This window comes from Hetaerina americana, unplaced genomic scaffold (genome assembly GCF_022747635.1).
Source record: "Hetaerina americana unplaced genomic scaffold, ioHetAmer1.1.p SCAF_79, whole genome shotgun sequence".
NCBI lineage: Eukaryota > Metazoa > Arthropoda > Insecta > Odonata > Calopterygidae > Hetaerina > Hetaerina americana.
The window spans coordinates 528,396-542,293 of NW_027287416.1; the positions used below are offsets into that span (position 1 = coordinate 528,396).

Consider the following 13,898-nt stretch of genomic DNA (forward strand, 5'->3'; position numbering starts at 1 on the left):
ACGAGAGTGGTGAAACAAAAGATCGAGAGTACCGAGACAAGACCTTTTTGAATGACGCGGTTTATTCGCGAGTTGCGAGGAGACGGCTGGGTGGAGGGAAGAGAGGACGGCAGGGAGCCGGCGGTTTGGACTAGGTAACTTAGTGCAAGTCGAGGAATGATATTCCGAAGAGTGGATGGGAAGTCACCCAGGGAATTCGAGGTTGCAAGTAGAAGGGATTGCGGGAGATGCATCACCCCCTCTCCCGTCCGAATACCTGTGGGCGTGCGGGCCGAAGACACGGCGATGGTGACCCTCGCACGAGTGCCACCGCGGAGATGAACGCCGAGAGCCGCACTCGAGTGAGTGTCGCCTCATGGGAGGGATGTAAACAAGGAGGGGACAAAGAGGGTGCGCGTGCGTGGGAAGAGGGCTCTCTCACTCCGAGGCACTGGGGGAGCGACGGGGAAGGGGAGAGAGAAAAAAGAAGGGGGGGCAAGTGGATAAGAGATAACGGGAATGAGATAGAGCAGCAACCAGATGGAGGGGGCTGAAGAGACAGCAAAAGATAACCCCCGGGAAGGCACGTCAAAAAGTGGCGCCAAAACCGAGGAGACGATTAGATGAATAAGCAAACAAGCTCTCCATAAAATGGCAGTATGTATCCACTTATGTATCGATTTCATGAGCAAATTGAAGCGTTATAAAGAATGAAAGTCCCTTACACGGCTAACCCGAGAGCGATGAGTATTTTTGTTTGCGTTGATGAGATCACTACTGAAATAGCGAAGAAAATGGTGAACACTGAAGTGGTCACCCAGTTGATATTAAACTCTCGATTAAATATTTTGGTGAGAGAGTAGACGATAGGACTTAATCATTAAAATATCATAATTATAGGGAGTGTAGTCTGATATATTCGAGCTAACATCGGCTAAAGCGTCTAGACTCAAAATATTGCTCATTTTTATGTAACTGACGAAAATCACCAAGGCCATGGCGATATTGTAAAGAAACACAGAATGGACCTGATGTTGTAAAGGACTTGGCTCTTAAAAAACAGAAAAATGAAGTAAAACCAACGAAATCCATAACTAATGTGTAATATTATTAAGTAAGTAATACGAAATCTCGTAAGGACAAGGAAATATAACGCGAGCGGAAGTAATATTTTTGAAAGACATCAAAATAATCTATGCATCAGACACCATTCAATTGTTGTTATTTTGGGTGAAATGAACTTCGCATATACTCGTTTTTAAAACGTGACCCTGACGCATATATATCCGAGAACACGGAAAATACCGACACGTCGGAATCCTAAATACCTATGTATGCAAATTCCTACGGCCAACCTTGCACGGATATCCTCCGACCCACGTGAGCTTTTCCTCATCGCAAAACTCCACCGCTTCGATTCCCGGACCGACCAAATGACAAAGAGAGAGCCAGCGGTCACTGGAACTCGTGATTCCACAGGCCGAGCCGCAGCAAAGTCACCCTCGGACGGGTCGAACCCCGACGGGCATGCTTCGGAAATAAAATCACCAAAGCCAGTCTACGGTGCATTTATGGGATGCAAGAACTGGCGGAGAGAAAAAAGGGAGTAAGGATGAGAGGGCCATTGCGAAACTAGCCCTCATGTGGACAGACAGAAACACACGCACGCACGACCGGCCATTCCCGGTGCCCTTCGGCATCCCTGAGGCAGACAGACAAGGGAGAGCGCGGCAGTAAAGAAGAGCGGTGCTGTGCGACTGCACGGCCCTCCTCTCCGAGACTCACCCCACTTCCCACTCGCCCATCCTCCCCTCTCCGTCCCATTACTTACCATCTTCCTCCCACACTCCAACCATCAGCGCCCCCCTCCCCGGACGTTCAGAGCAGTATCGCCTCCTTTTCCCGGTAACTCGTTTACATCTTAAGGGGGGCGCTCGACAACCCTTTTCTCTTTTCCCGAGGTTAGGGACATTATGCATGGCTTCGGCGTCTCCCTCACGCAGTCCTTTAGCGCGCGCTCAACATGGGTTCATACCGTCCATTGTTGTTGAGTCGACAGCGAGGCCGGTGGGAGGACGGGCGGGTGGAGTGGGAGGCGGGTCGGTCTCCTGGGAGAGCGAGGGGGTTGTGGCGGGAGTAGGGGGACCATGGCGGTAGAGGGGCTTTTCATGGAAATAACCGCGAAAAAGGCACGAACTCGCTGTACATACGTATCGGACAGCAATTGAATGCCACGAATGAGGAGGCAAGAGTCAAGTCTGGAAAAGATATAATAAAGAAAAGATAGATACAATTTTCCACCAGATTGGAAAATTGTTACTACCTTTTCTTTATGATGTTCGTATTCCAATACATTGCGCCTGACACTACTCAATTTGTGATAGATGTGGCTGTCGAGAGCAAGTCAGATAGGTTTGGAGATGCAATAATCGTATTGAGAGAAAATACAGCCGGACTCTTTCAAGTTATATCGGAAGTGTAAGGTTACCATAGAAAATATTTCCAATTAAAGCCTAATTTTTTAAACTGAAATTCATTAAATTTTCCTAATCAAATAGTCCACATTTACAAGGCACTACACATTGCAACCATTTAAAGAAAGATCCGAATCCATCCAGTGACTACATTAGAACTTTTTTTAAATCAACATTACTTCCATTAACACAGAAGCGTCCCTTCCAATTCAGCACCACAAAAAATCATTAGGATTGCTTTAGTTTCACCCCAACACTTACGGAAAATTCCGTAGAACTGACGTGAATAGTGAAGATGAGGTCCCGAGTTACTTTTACCGAATTTTTAAGATATTTTTCAATAACATACCCCCTGAAAACGCTCAGTACACAGCTTAAATGACCCAAATATCACATAAAAAAGGTTAAGTAATACGTGAATAACTTCGGGAATGCATTAGATGTGAAACACTGGATATTTTTGGGTAACTCGCACATATAGCTCTGGTAAGACCCAAGATTTTAGATTGAACAGTTAAGAAAAGACGGCTCCGATAAATACAGGACAAGTACACGCCAAGAATTAAAAGCGAAGAAAAAAATGAGACGAAGGGGAAAGGAGGGTCACGAACGTTCGATGCTGTTCAAAACAAAAGACACGAGCGCCCACGTATCGTCCTCGAGTACGTGACCCAACGGGTCGACGCTGTGCACGATTCGCTTGATAGCCGACCTTATCGCGCATATTTCAGCGGCGATGGGACCAGACCGTTGTTTTGTGTAGAGAAGGACGATGAATCGCTCATTGCGCACCGGATGCATACATCAATCGGGGCAAAGCCTATGGAACAAAGTTTAAGCTGATGACTGAAAAGTACTTGGGTGAGTACACTGTTTACGCGTGACTATTAAGGTGCAAGGATAAGAGGAGAGCAATGGGTGCTTTTAAAAGACGCGGAGAGATAAAAGATAACATTTGAAGAGGTTTCGCGGTCGCATGGTGACAACATAACTTCATTAGTATTCGAAATACGCAAACATTTTTAAATATTACTTGATACATTGGATGTTCAAATGTTTCATAACCAACGATTGAAAAATCATCTCTAGAACTATTAAGCCCATAATAGAACCACAATGTTGATCCGTTGTTTTGTTATGGCCCCCCAAAGTTGCTGAGTTTATATTTTTTATTTACATATCAAATTTGACTTCTTATCGAATTAATCGATTAACTGCCATATAAAAAGTAGCATCAGTCAGATAGTGGATGTTAGCAATGAGTGGCTTTCTTTCTAAAATGTGAGAGCGAAGGTGAAACAATATTTTGAAACTTAGTAGAGTGATATCTGTAGCTAACAAACTTTTGGGTCACGAGAAGCCAGCCATGTATGTACGGGAAAAAAGCCGTAACATTAAAAAAATAAAGGCTTGGAAATAAAACATGAAATAAATAAACTAACAAAAAGCTAAATTACGCTCAGTCTAAAATTATATGGATCGTTGTTAAACCCTCAGTTATTATATATTCCTAAACTTTATCCAGGACTTTCTTCGTAATATTCTTTAATGAGAAACATATCAAAATCCAAGAGAATGGTACCCACTCATTAAGGAAAGTCGTAGTTCTGCTAAAATGCAATTACAGCTGAATTCAAATTTTTCTCCCCTAAGATTAACTGTTTTAACCGAATCCACGTCAATACGTGATTAATACTTGTAAATCTGAGGTTTTTCAGTATACTTTATCTATTCCAAAAACCATAAGCACAGTATAAGCATAAGCCTGAGACAACAAATTTTAATAAACCCGAAGGTTGGTTTAGTAGGTAATGGTAGAGTAGTTCATTCAATACTAAGCCCAACGGCGTGTGAAATTCGCATATCAGAGTACGGGGTACAGGTCCTTTCCTTATGCCGCTTATGGTTTCCCAGGAAGTTCTGATACCCGAAAAATCAAACAGCTTGGATGAAGCTGACGGTACACAGAGAGGCATGCCCGAGAAACGAATCCGGGCCCTCTGGTCAGATGCAACGCTCTACCCCTGGACTACAACGTCCCCTTTATCTTTAAGTAGTATTAAGATACTCATATTGAAGAAAGACAATACGTACAATTCTATTCAGAAAGCACCCCAAGTCCCATCTATATCTCAAGACTCTTTGAAAAGATACCTCCACGAAAAGAGTAAATTTATGATTATTTCATTCTTAGAAGATGACCTGTTATGATAACCTTGATCTAGAAGAAAATTTAAAAAAAAAGTCGCTGACGCACAACATATTCCACTAATAAAATATTTTACCAAGGCGCTCAATGGTGAGGTGCAGATTTTCTTGGCGACATCTCTCACCGCAGTCTCAGCTAAACCCTGGGTAGATAGCTAACACACTGTAAAGAGGTGACACCTTGGTTGTACCCACCTTTTCACTATTTTTGACTTAAAAGAGGGAACGACATCCCGTGGCGAAAAGGTGCCTTCCAGGGTGAGGGGTCTCAAGAGGACTGGGAATGGTATACGACCGTGACTTGACAGGCGGAAGGACGGGCACCTATGGAATCCCAATCTATTCCGCATCTCCGGAAACCTACAATGAGTTATTTTTACTTGCCTGCCGCTCTCTGGCCAAGATGTTTTACACACGATAAAAGCTCCTTGGTCTTGGGTCCTGATCTTTCTCGTCTTCTCCCGGGGGAACAGAGAGCACGCGCTTCCAAAGGCATACGAATAATATTTAAAATAATGTGTCAAAGTTCTTCCCCACTGTGACAATCGGACGCTCTCACAAAACTATCTGGGGGAATACGCTAACTCCGTAGAAAGCTGTGAAGCAAACTAAAGGGGATATGCCTGTGAATGCTCGCAGAATTTTCATCAGAGAGGCTATCTAGAGGTTGGTTGAAAGGCCTTTCAAAACTTTTTGGCAAGTCGGTTCTGCTCACCCAGGCCCTGATAATGTTAAATACATCTACATCTACATAATACCCCGCAAGCCGCCGCAAGGGCGTGTGGCGGGGGGTGTTAGGTCACCAACCGTAAAAAAGAAAAATACCACATGCAAAAAAACAACACGGAAAATTATACCCACAGCAGCGCACACACTCATGCAAAAATCCCTTCATCCAATACTCATGCAAACATATATACCGCAAAACAACTAAAAAACTGCACCCCATGATGCAGCACGAAAGACATCCTACAAAACGGAAGCCAGGACACAACAAGCAAGAAATTGAAACATCACTACCACATGAAAATGCACCACGAAACACTCTACCCCCAAAGAATCTCTAAATGGCAGGGAATGCGACCCAACGTTGCAGGTAGCAGGAATTTGCCCCCGCGGAGAGGGACGAGGGATTGAAAGGGAAACTTAAAAACAGATGAACAGAACATGAATGAAGTCATTCGGAAAGAATGGGTTATTATAGCAAAACACATAAGGTTAGTGGAAGAGCATGCATTTAAATACAACTAATTATTTTTTAGACGCTGAGGGGGGCAAGTGGAATTTTTGCTATCTATAACCCTGCAGTTGCTATCCCGTATTGTCCGTGGGAAGAAGGAGTCCTTGAGTCGGCTAGTTCTGGCATCTATTTCCCGAATTTTATATGCATGATCCAAGCGACTAATGTATGTAGGAGTACGAATAATTTGCGAGACCTCGGTGCTGAAACATGCGGATCTAAATTTATTTAATAATTTCAATCTTGCATTGAATCGTATCTCAGCCAATGATTCCCACCCCAAATCCATGAGCATTTCGGTGACGCTTTGCGTTTTATCGTAGGAATTTTTTACAAAACGGGCTGCCCGGCGTTGAACCTTCTCAATTTCCCGAATGAGACCTTTTTCACTCGGATCCCACACGCTGCATGCGTATTCTAAATGAGGCCTTACAAGAGCGTGGTAACAACGTTCCTTGACCTTCGAGTCACTTTTTCCGACAACGCGTCGAATGAATCCCAATTTTTTATATGCTTGACCGCAGACTTTACGTATGTGAGTCCCCCAAGTTAAGTCTTTTGTGAATGTGACACCTAGGTATTTTACCGTATCAACTACTGCTAGGTCACCTCCAGCTAATTTGCAAGCAAATCCCGATGATCTTTTAAAGAAATTTACCACTGAACATTTATTATAATTTAGAGTCAATCCCCAGTTAGAACACCATTTAGTAATGCAATCTAAATCCTGCTCTAGAATAAAACGATCCTCATCCCCAGATATCTCCCGATAGATCACCGTGTCATCCGCGAACATCCTAATTTTACTTTTCACTTCGCGGTTCAAATCGTTAACAAAAATCAAGAAAAGCAACGGCCCGATCACACTTCCCTGAGGTACCCCCGACGTGACTCGAACGCTGTCGGAACTAGCGCCATCAAGGACTACCCTCTGTTCCCGCTCCGAAAGAAAATCTTTAACCCAACTTATGGCGCCCTTGTTTATACCCGCGACCTTTAATTTATGAATGAGTTTACCATGTGGGACCTTATCAAATGCCTTTTGAAAATCTAAGAAGATGGCATCCACAAATACTGGTTAGAGGTCGGATGAACTCATGGATGATGAGTGATAAGGCCTACTGCATACTGTACGGCCGATACTGTCAGGAAATTAATCACAATAAAACGAATCTACAAAATTTCCATGCCGACACATTAATAGTATAAATTGGGCGACGAAAGTGGCATTCTACGAAATTAAAGCACAATAAATGAAAAAAAACTACTCGAGACCTCTACGGGTCTCAAAAATATCTATATATTTTCTCTCTTCTTGTGCCCTCTCGCAAAATGATGCATTCAGATCATGTCAACCTCCAAAATGCCTTTTATCCATGATACAGAGATCTCTTACTTAAAATCTCATGCACACCTTTAATGCCTACGTTTGGCTCTCTTCTGAAATTAATATATTATCACCCATCTCACCTTTCTCTTCATCAATCGACAGACATCCACTCTAACCACTGTCGCAATACTTCAGGTTGATAAATAGACTTATCTTCTCAGTATCCCTACTAGGAGTTAATTTTAAATCCCACGCTTTTGTCCGTTTCACGCAATGTAAATATGTTTTACTTCAATGTATATTTTATTTTATAATTATTTATTTTTGTACTCTTTCATTTTCTTAGTAATGAAAAACAAGGGCAAATTCGACTGTTTTTGTGTAACTCGCTAAATAAATAAAGTATGAGATAAATTGCAACATATGGCTATAAATATACCATCCTTAAGCCGTGAAACATTAGACAGATAATTATAAGTTCCTGAAAGAGACTCCCTCCCTCGTACACAACGATGTAACGCTTTTAGTTCCCCCATCCCACGGTACACCTTTTATATAGAGAAACACAAATGGAAGTACCGGATGGCTCTAGCCGAAAGAAGAACCTCGCAAAAAAATGAGCCAAAAACTGAACCATCGAGTGTGGGTATGCCATCGAAAGAAGACTTTCGGGACATTCCTGGGGCTCTTTTAGAGAGGAGAAGAGAGCCTGGAAAGAGAGCCCAGAGACAAACGGAGAATTCAGGGAATATCAGCGTCGTGCTACCACATCGGACCAATAGAGACCACTCCCACGCAATCCGGCCGAGATATGCTGCCCCCCACTCTTCTCTGGGACAAAAATTCCAACCAAACCCCTTCCCTCATCCATAGGGTACCGTCCAACCCCTCACAAAAAACCGTCAGGCGTCTTAGGGCGACGTCAATCAAAAGGAAGGGGGAACAACTTTTCTTTTCATTTTATAATTCATCCGTATGTTATGGGGGGTGGGAGAATGTGTGTTGTGTGTAAGAATGTGTGTGTGTATGTATAAATCTGTGTGAGTGTGTGGAAAATAAATATATGAAGGTCCCACCCCACATTCCCGTCCCACCCCACTCATCGACTCGGGATACTTCAACTTCGTGAAGTAGATCCCTTTTCGAGCTACACAAAGACAACAACAACACGCCGAAAAAAACTAGACGTTTCCCAAAGCGACCCCTTTCCCGTGGAACGCAACCAAACCCCGTGAACGTCATTGCACACCCGCGATGGAGAGAGGCTGCCCAATCCCCCTGTCCTTTCAGCAAAGGTCTCTTTGGGGCTACGAATTCGCAGGACGAATGAGAGAGACGAGTGGTAGAGGATGGGGTTAGGAGATCACTCCAACGACCCCTCCCTTATTTCTTTTATTTGCCCATGCCGGCTTTACATATATATATCCTTAGGTATGCGCACATAATAAAGGAAAGAAAAATACATTTTTTTGGAAGGAATATGACACCATGACCGTCATTTCATTCATCGTGGAATACATGCCGTGAATAAATACTAGCAAATAATAAAAAAAACAATACCTAAAGGATTTCAAAAATTAGAATTTTTTAAAAATTGTTAGCTTATTTTGGCTTGAACATTCAGGTATTCAAAATTACAATTAAGACAGGGAAAAGCGGGAACCACTCAATTTGGCAAGCGTTGACGCCATTGACAATTATATTTACACAATATCTCGTAAGGACCTGTGGATGGAGGACCAGCAATAAAATATAGGTTTGCAAAAAGGACATAAGTACAATGTTACAAAAGGAAATTTGATTAGTTTTTAATTGTGCCCTCACGCTGTGTTCAAGACTATGAACTGGTAGCGAAAAAGGAATTCTGGAATTTTCTATAGGAGAGCCTCTATGATTTTCGTTATTGCCCGTAATATTTACTAAAACCTTAGCAATAGATAGTAAATAAGGCTTCGAATCTCCAGTGGGCTACATCCAAGCTTTTGTGTGAATTTAGTGTTTTAACAGCAGATTTTCACGAACGTATTTCTTCCCTGTGTGTATAATTCTGACATTAATGATAAGCGAGACTGATTATAAACACTTGGGAAAGATCAATGTGAGCATAATTATTAAAAGGTGAAATTTGTCGTCTCCGCTTTTTAATCACTCTATTTTATAACATCGCTTATCATAGTTGCTATTTTCTTCAAAGCGACAGTCCATATGCTATCCAACATGTATTTTTACTCAATTTAGAGTTGAATTGGTGGTCATATAATACGAGTATTTAATTCCTACTTGAATAACTCTTGATCTAAAAGTGAATCTGTCCGCCTGTTTAATATTAATTGGCAATGTAAACTTAAAATAATGTTTAACCACTTCATTCATGAAAAGTAAATATTTTCAACCTCCTGTAGCATTTACTTAAGCAGGTCTAAATACAAATAGAAATATGACACCGTTGAGAAAATATATTTTAAGGTAACTAACGATCATGGTTCTTAGCACTCCAGCTTGAAACATATACGATACACTTCAGTCACATCAAATTATGCGGCAGAATTACCTAGATATTACAAACACCTTCCTTCCTCTTTGCCACCAAGGCTCGAGGGAAAACTTGACAACACTGGAGACTTCAACGCCCGCATCACATGGCGATGGAAACCTAGAAAGATGGAACTTCTCCCACGTGTTACATCACGGAGAAAAACCCACTTCGCTGGTGAACTTCGTTTTATAGGCTACGCTGATTCCCGGGGAGAGTTGCGTCAACTACTTATTCCAGAAAATAAATAAACACCACCGCGGCAGAAATGCTTTCAGTGAGGCGACTGTTATGACAACAACGAACCCGGACAATATTTAATCAAACGGAGTGAACTTGAGGAATGGTACACTGGAAACAGGAAATGTTTGTAAAGGGAGAGATTGATCGGCGTTATAAGAAACGGAAATCGGCGATAAAAACTCGATGTATACACACACGTGCAGACGGGATCCCGTTTGGACTTCCGTAAACGGCGCAGTACCCGATGCACGCACACACACACACCCGAAGCGTGATTTATTCATGCAATTCCTCATCAAAACCTGCTGGGCACATTGTGGCTAGGGAAGAAGATTTTTACGACACAGAAAACGGATACAATGAAGTACCCTCACCCGGCTGCCATAGAGGGCTCCCCGATGCCTACCTGAGAGACAAGTAACTCAAAGAGAGTCGTAAATGACTGCAATCGGCTCTTTCTCGTCTCACTCCCATCTCGCGACGGTGCGACTCAAAACATGCGGCGGCCCTCGAGCGCGCGCGGACGTCGGCCCACGCATTCCTTTCTTAAGGAGCCTCCTTTTTTTCTCTCTCCCCCTCTCTAGCTCACTCACACCAACACGAGCGCAGGCTCACCGTGAGGACGGAGGAAGAAGGTAAGAGAGCGAGTGGCTGCGTCGGCCATGGCAACACGACCGGTAAGGGCGAGGGGGTCGAAGAGGTGAGGGAAGGCGGTGTGGGGAGGAGCAGGAGGGAGAGGGGAGGGGTAGGAGAAGGTGGCGGGACTCAGAAGGCGAAAGCACGCGTATGGAGAGAGGGATCTCTCGAGGAAGAGTTGGAAGGAAGAAAAAAAGAGAGAGGGAGAGGGTTTCGGGAAGACCTGGCCCGCGACCTCAGTTTAAGTTGACCATCGCTCGGGAGGGGGTTTAGGGGGAGAGGGTAAAGGATTGTACACCATGCACACATGCTGTGAGTCAAGGAGTGCATACGTGAGAGGTGGTGTACGGGATTATGTCGATCCTGGCAACTTCTAGCAGAGAAAAGAGAGATCTGTTGTTCAAGGTGAAGGGATCGGCTGGTAGGGGCGGGAGGGAGAGATTTAGTCGCTCCGCAAACGGATTTCCATCCTTCCATACGTTATGCAATTCAGAAAAATGTTCCTCTCCCGGCCCTGGCGAGAGGGTAAATAGCATCGCGTGCGCCTCCGCGATTGATGTCGGGACTGTTATTGTCGCCGTCGCACAGAATCGCCGCCCGATCTCAAACACCTTTCTGGCAGCTCTTCGACACCACTCGAATGTCACATTTGTTGTTTTCATTTTTCGGGACGCCCGGGAAGCGGGGGTGGGCGAGGGGGCGACGGGAACGGGGGACGTGCGCTTGGAGGGGGGGGGTGGAAGGCCACGTTTGAAAGAGTGCCAAAGAGATTTCATTCCCCGATTGGCCCACCCCCCACACAGCTTACGCGAAGGGAGGGGACGGGGAGATTTCCGCGATAAGGGAAAGGGGGCGGGGTACGGTTGGTGGGTGGCGGGGATAGTGGGTGGTGTCAGGCGAGGCGCGCGCGGGAGGTAGGCGAGCTCTTGAGGGAGAAAAAGACTTAACACGCTCACGGCAAAGACGGTGAAGAGGAAGGACCACCACCATACACAAGTTCAAACGTTTTTCCCAGTCCCAAGAAGGGAAGGGGGGGAGAGACGGTGCAAATCTCCGGAGAGGAAGGAGGAGGAACCTGACGCGGAATTCGTAGGGGAAAGGGGGGAAAGAACTGGAGAATCGAAGGTGCTCTCGGAGGGGGAGGAGATGTAGAGATAAATAATAGCGTAGCTAGGAGGGAGGGTGAGGGGAAAGACGAGGTGAAAACAAAAAAAGCAAACCTCTCACCTGTTGACACACCCCTTCCGCGATGCGGAACGAGGGCGCCCGGAGCAAGCCCCGGGAGAAGACAACTCTCGCAGTACTGGTCCCGACCCGAAATGTTGGCGGGGAGTTCACGAAAATGTCTCTTTGGGAAACCTCTTGGGGTGGCGCCCCGAGGAGAGAGCTGGCCGCCGAGGACAGATGCTTCGGGAAGGGCACCACGGGCGAGGGGCAAAAACACACCACAACCAACGCACACGTCAGACGCGAAGAGTCTGCGAAATCACCCGGCTGTCGGGGAAAAAGTCTCTCCTCGATCCCTTTTACCTCGTGCACAATGGACGAAATCCCCCTTTCCCACCACAATAGCACAACAGCTTAACCAACCACTTCACCGTCGATCACACCTTTTTAATCACGGGATCGATTTAATGCATTGGGGGATTTGAAGTGAAACCTCACTCGCGGCGGATTGAAAACATCCTCCATCCATACACACACAGTCCCACACACACCCAGTTCAGCTCCACTTCCACGCAGGTCCGTGTCCTACAGCGAACTTTCTGAATTGTTCATTCCGCGCCACGGAGGGGCCGGCCCTGCGACAATGTTTCGCTCTCCACACGATGTCCAAGAGAACACAACTAACTCTGCGTCCACTCACTCCAACGAGGACTCTAGCGTGTGCTCCGTCCAACAACGACCAACGCTTTCGCGTTTCGCAGGGACGAAACGGGGATCCCTTACGGCCGTTCCTATCTCTCAGCCGGCCCCCGCGCGACTCGGCCCGACGGTGCCAGTCCTCCACGAACGCCCTCTACAGCACAGGTATCAGGGGCGGGGAGGAAGGGAGAGCGGAGGGGGAGGGAGAGAGGGCGCGAGAGGGGTGTTTAGGAAAGGGGACTTGAGGGGAAGACGCGGAGGCGCAGCAAGAAGGAGATGAGGGGAAGCAGAGAGGTTGGGAGGGAGAGGGAACGAAACGAAAGAGGGGAAGAGGGAGAAGAGGTCGCAGGCACGGAGTGGGTGGGTGAGACCACGGGCCCACGAGAAAGAAGGGCCGAGTTGGGGGTAGGGGAGGAATTTTTCCAGAGTGGCTGCGCAAGGTACGCTGGGTAATATCGCCCCCGGGGACGATGGAAGAAGATTACAGGTAAACACGCGCACGGTCGTCGGGAGGTGGAGGTCGAGAGGGGAGATATATTTTTCGTGGCGGGAGGGGGAGTGGCCGTGGTGCTCCAAGGGACGGGGTTGGGGGGTTTAGACCTTGCGGAGGGGAGGTAGTCGGAGATGGAGAAAGAGAAGAACCGGTGCTGCGGCGGGCGCGAGGTAGAGAGGTGAAAACTCCTTCGACCGATAGGTGGAGTTTGAGGGGAATGGTGAGGAAATTGGGAGAGAGGGATGTGAGGAATTGAGGAAATAGGAGTAATGAGCAGCGGGGAGGATGAAGAACTAAGTGGTGGAATATTCATAGCCCACGTTTTAATGGTTATTGGGATCCTCTGAAAGCCACAAAAACCACGAGGGAAAACTGATGATCCAATTTTTTCAAGCAAAATTACCTTTAAAAAAAAGACTAAGCGGGATTCTAGGAAACAGTGCAGGAATCCCCATCGATTGTTTTTTGTAATCAATTCTTGAATATTGTTTTTTTGATGAGTGCGAAACAATTATTTTAGAGACTAAAATGTTTGATTTTTATAAACTTCTGCTCCATTGATTAGTGAAATGACTCAAAGGCTAAAGCCCTCGAACGGATAAAAATATAATTAAATCTCGGATTTCTTGTACAATGAAATACCTATATTGATATTTGCCAAATAGCATGGTGGGTAAAGTAGATATACCGAAATTAGAGACATAGACCATTTGCGCGGAATCACTACGTACTAAAATTGATCAAGATCTAAGTAACCACTGTTAAGGGTCGGAGTCCTAACATCCCCTTCTACGAAGCTTTACGTCGAAGTAGGAGGGGATAAGTGAAAGGCGGAATGGGGGACAACGCCAACTCCTTCCCTCCGTCTCCTCCATATGGGGGATTCGGTGGGTAGT

At 45.5% G+C, this 13,898-nt stretch overlaps 1 protein-coding gene across 1 annotated transcript in view; it reads right to left on the reverse strand.

The window, feature by feature from the left end:
• Egfr (epidermal growth factor receptor) overlaps positions 1 to 12,614 on the reverse strand; it is a 203,644-nt gene extending 191,030 nt beyond the window's left edge. The window contains exon 1 of the mRNA XM_071596255.1: positions 11,871 to 12,614. The gene's annotated coding sequence lies outside the window, so the exon portion shown is untranslated. The remainder of the gene's footprint in view (positions 1 to 11,870) is intronic.
• Positions 12,615 to 13,898: the final 1,284 nt, after the last annotated feature.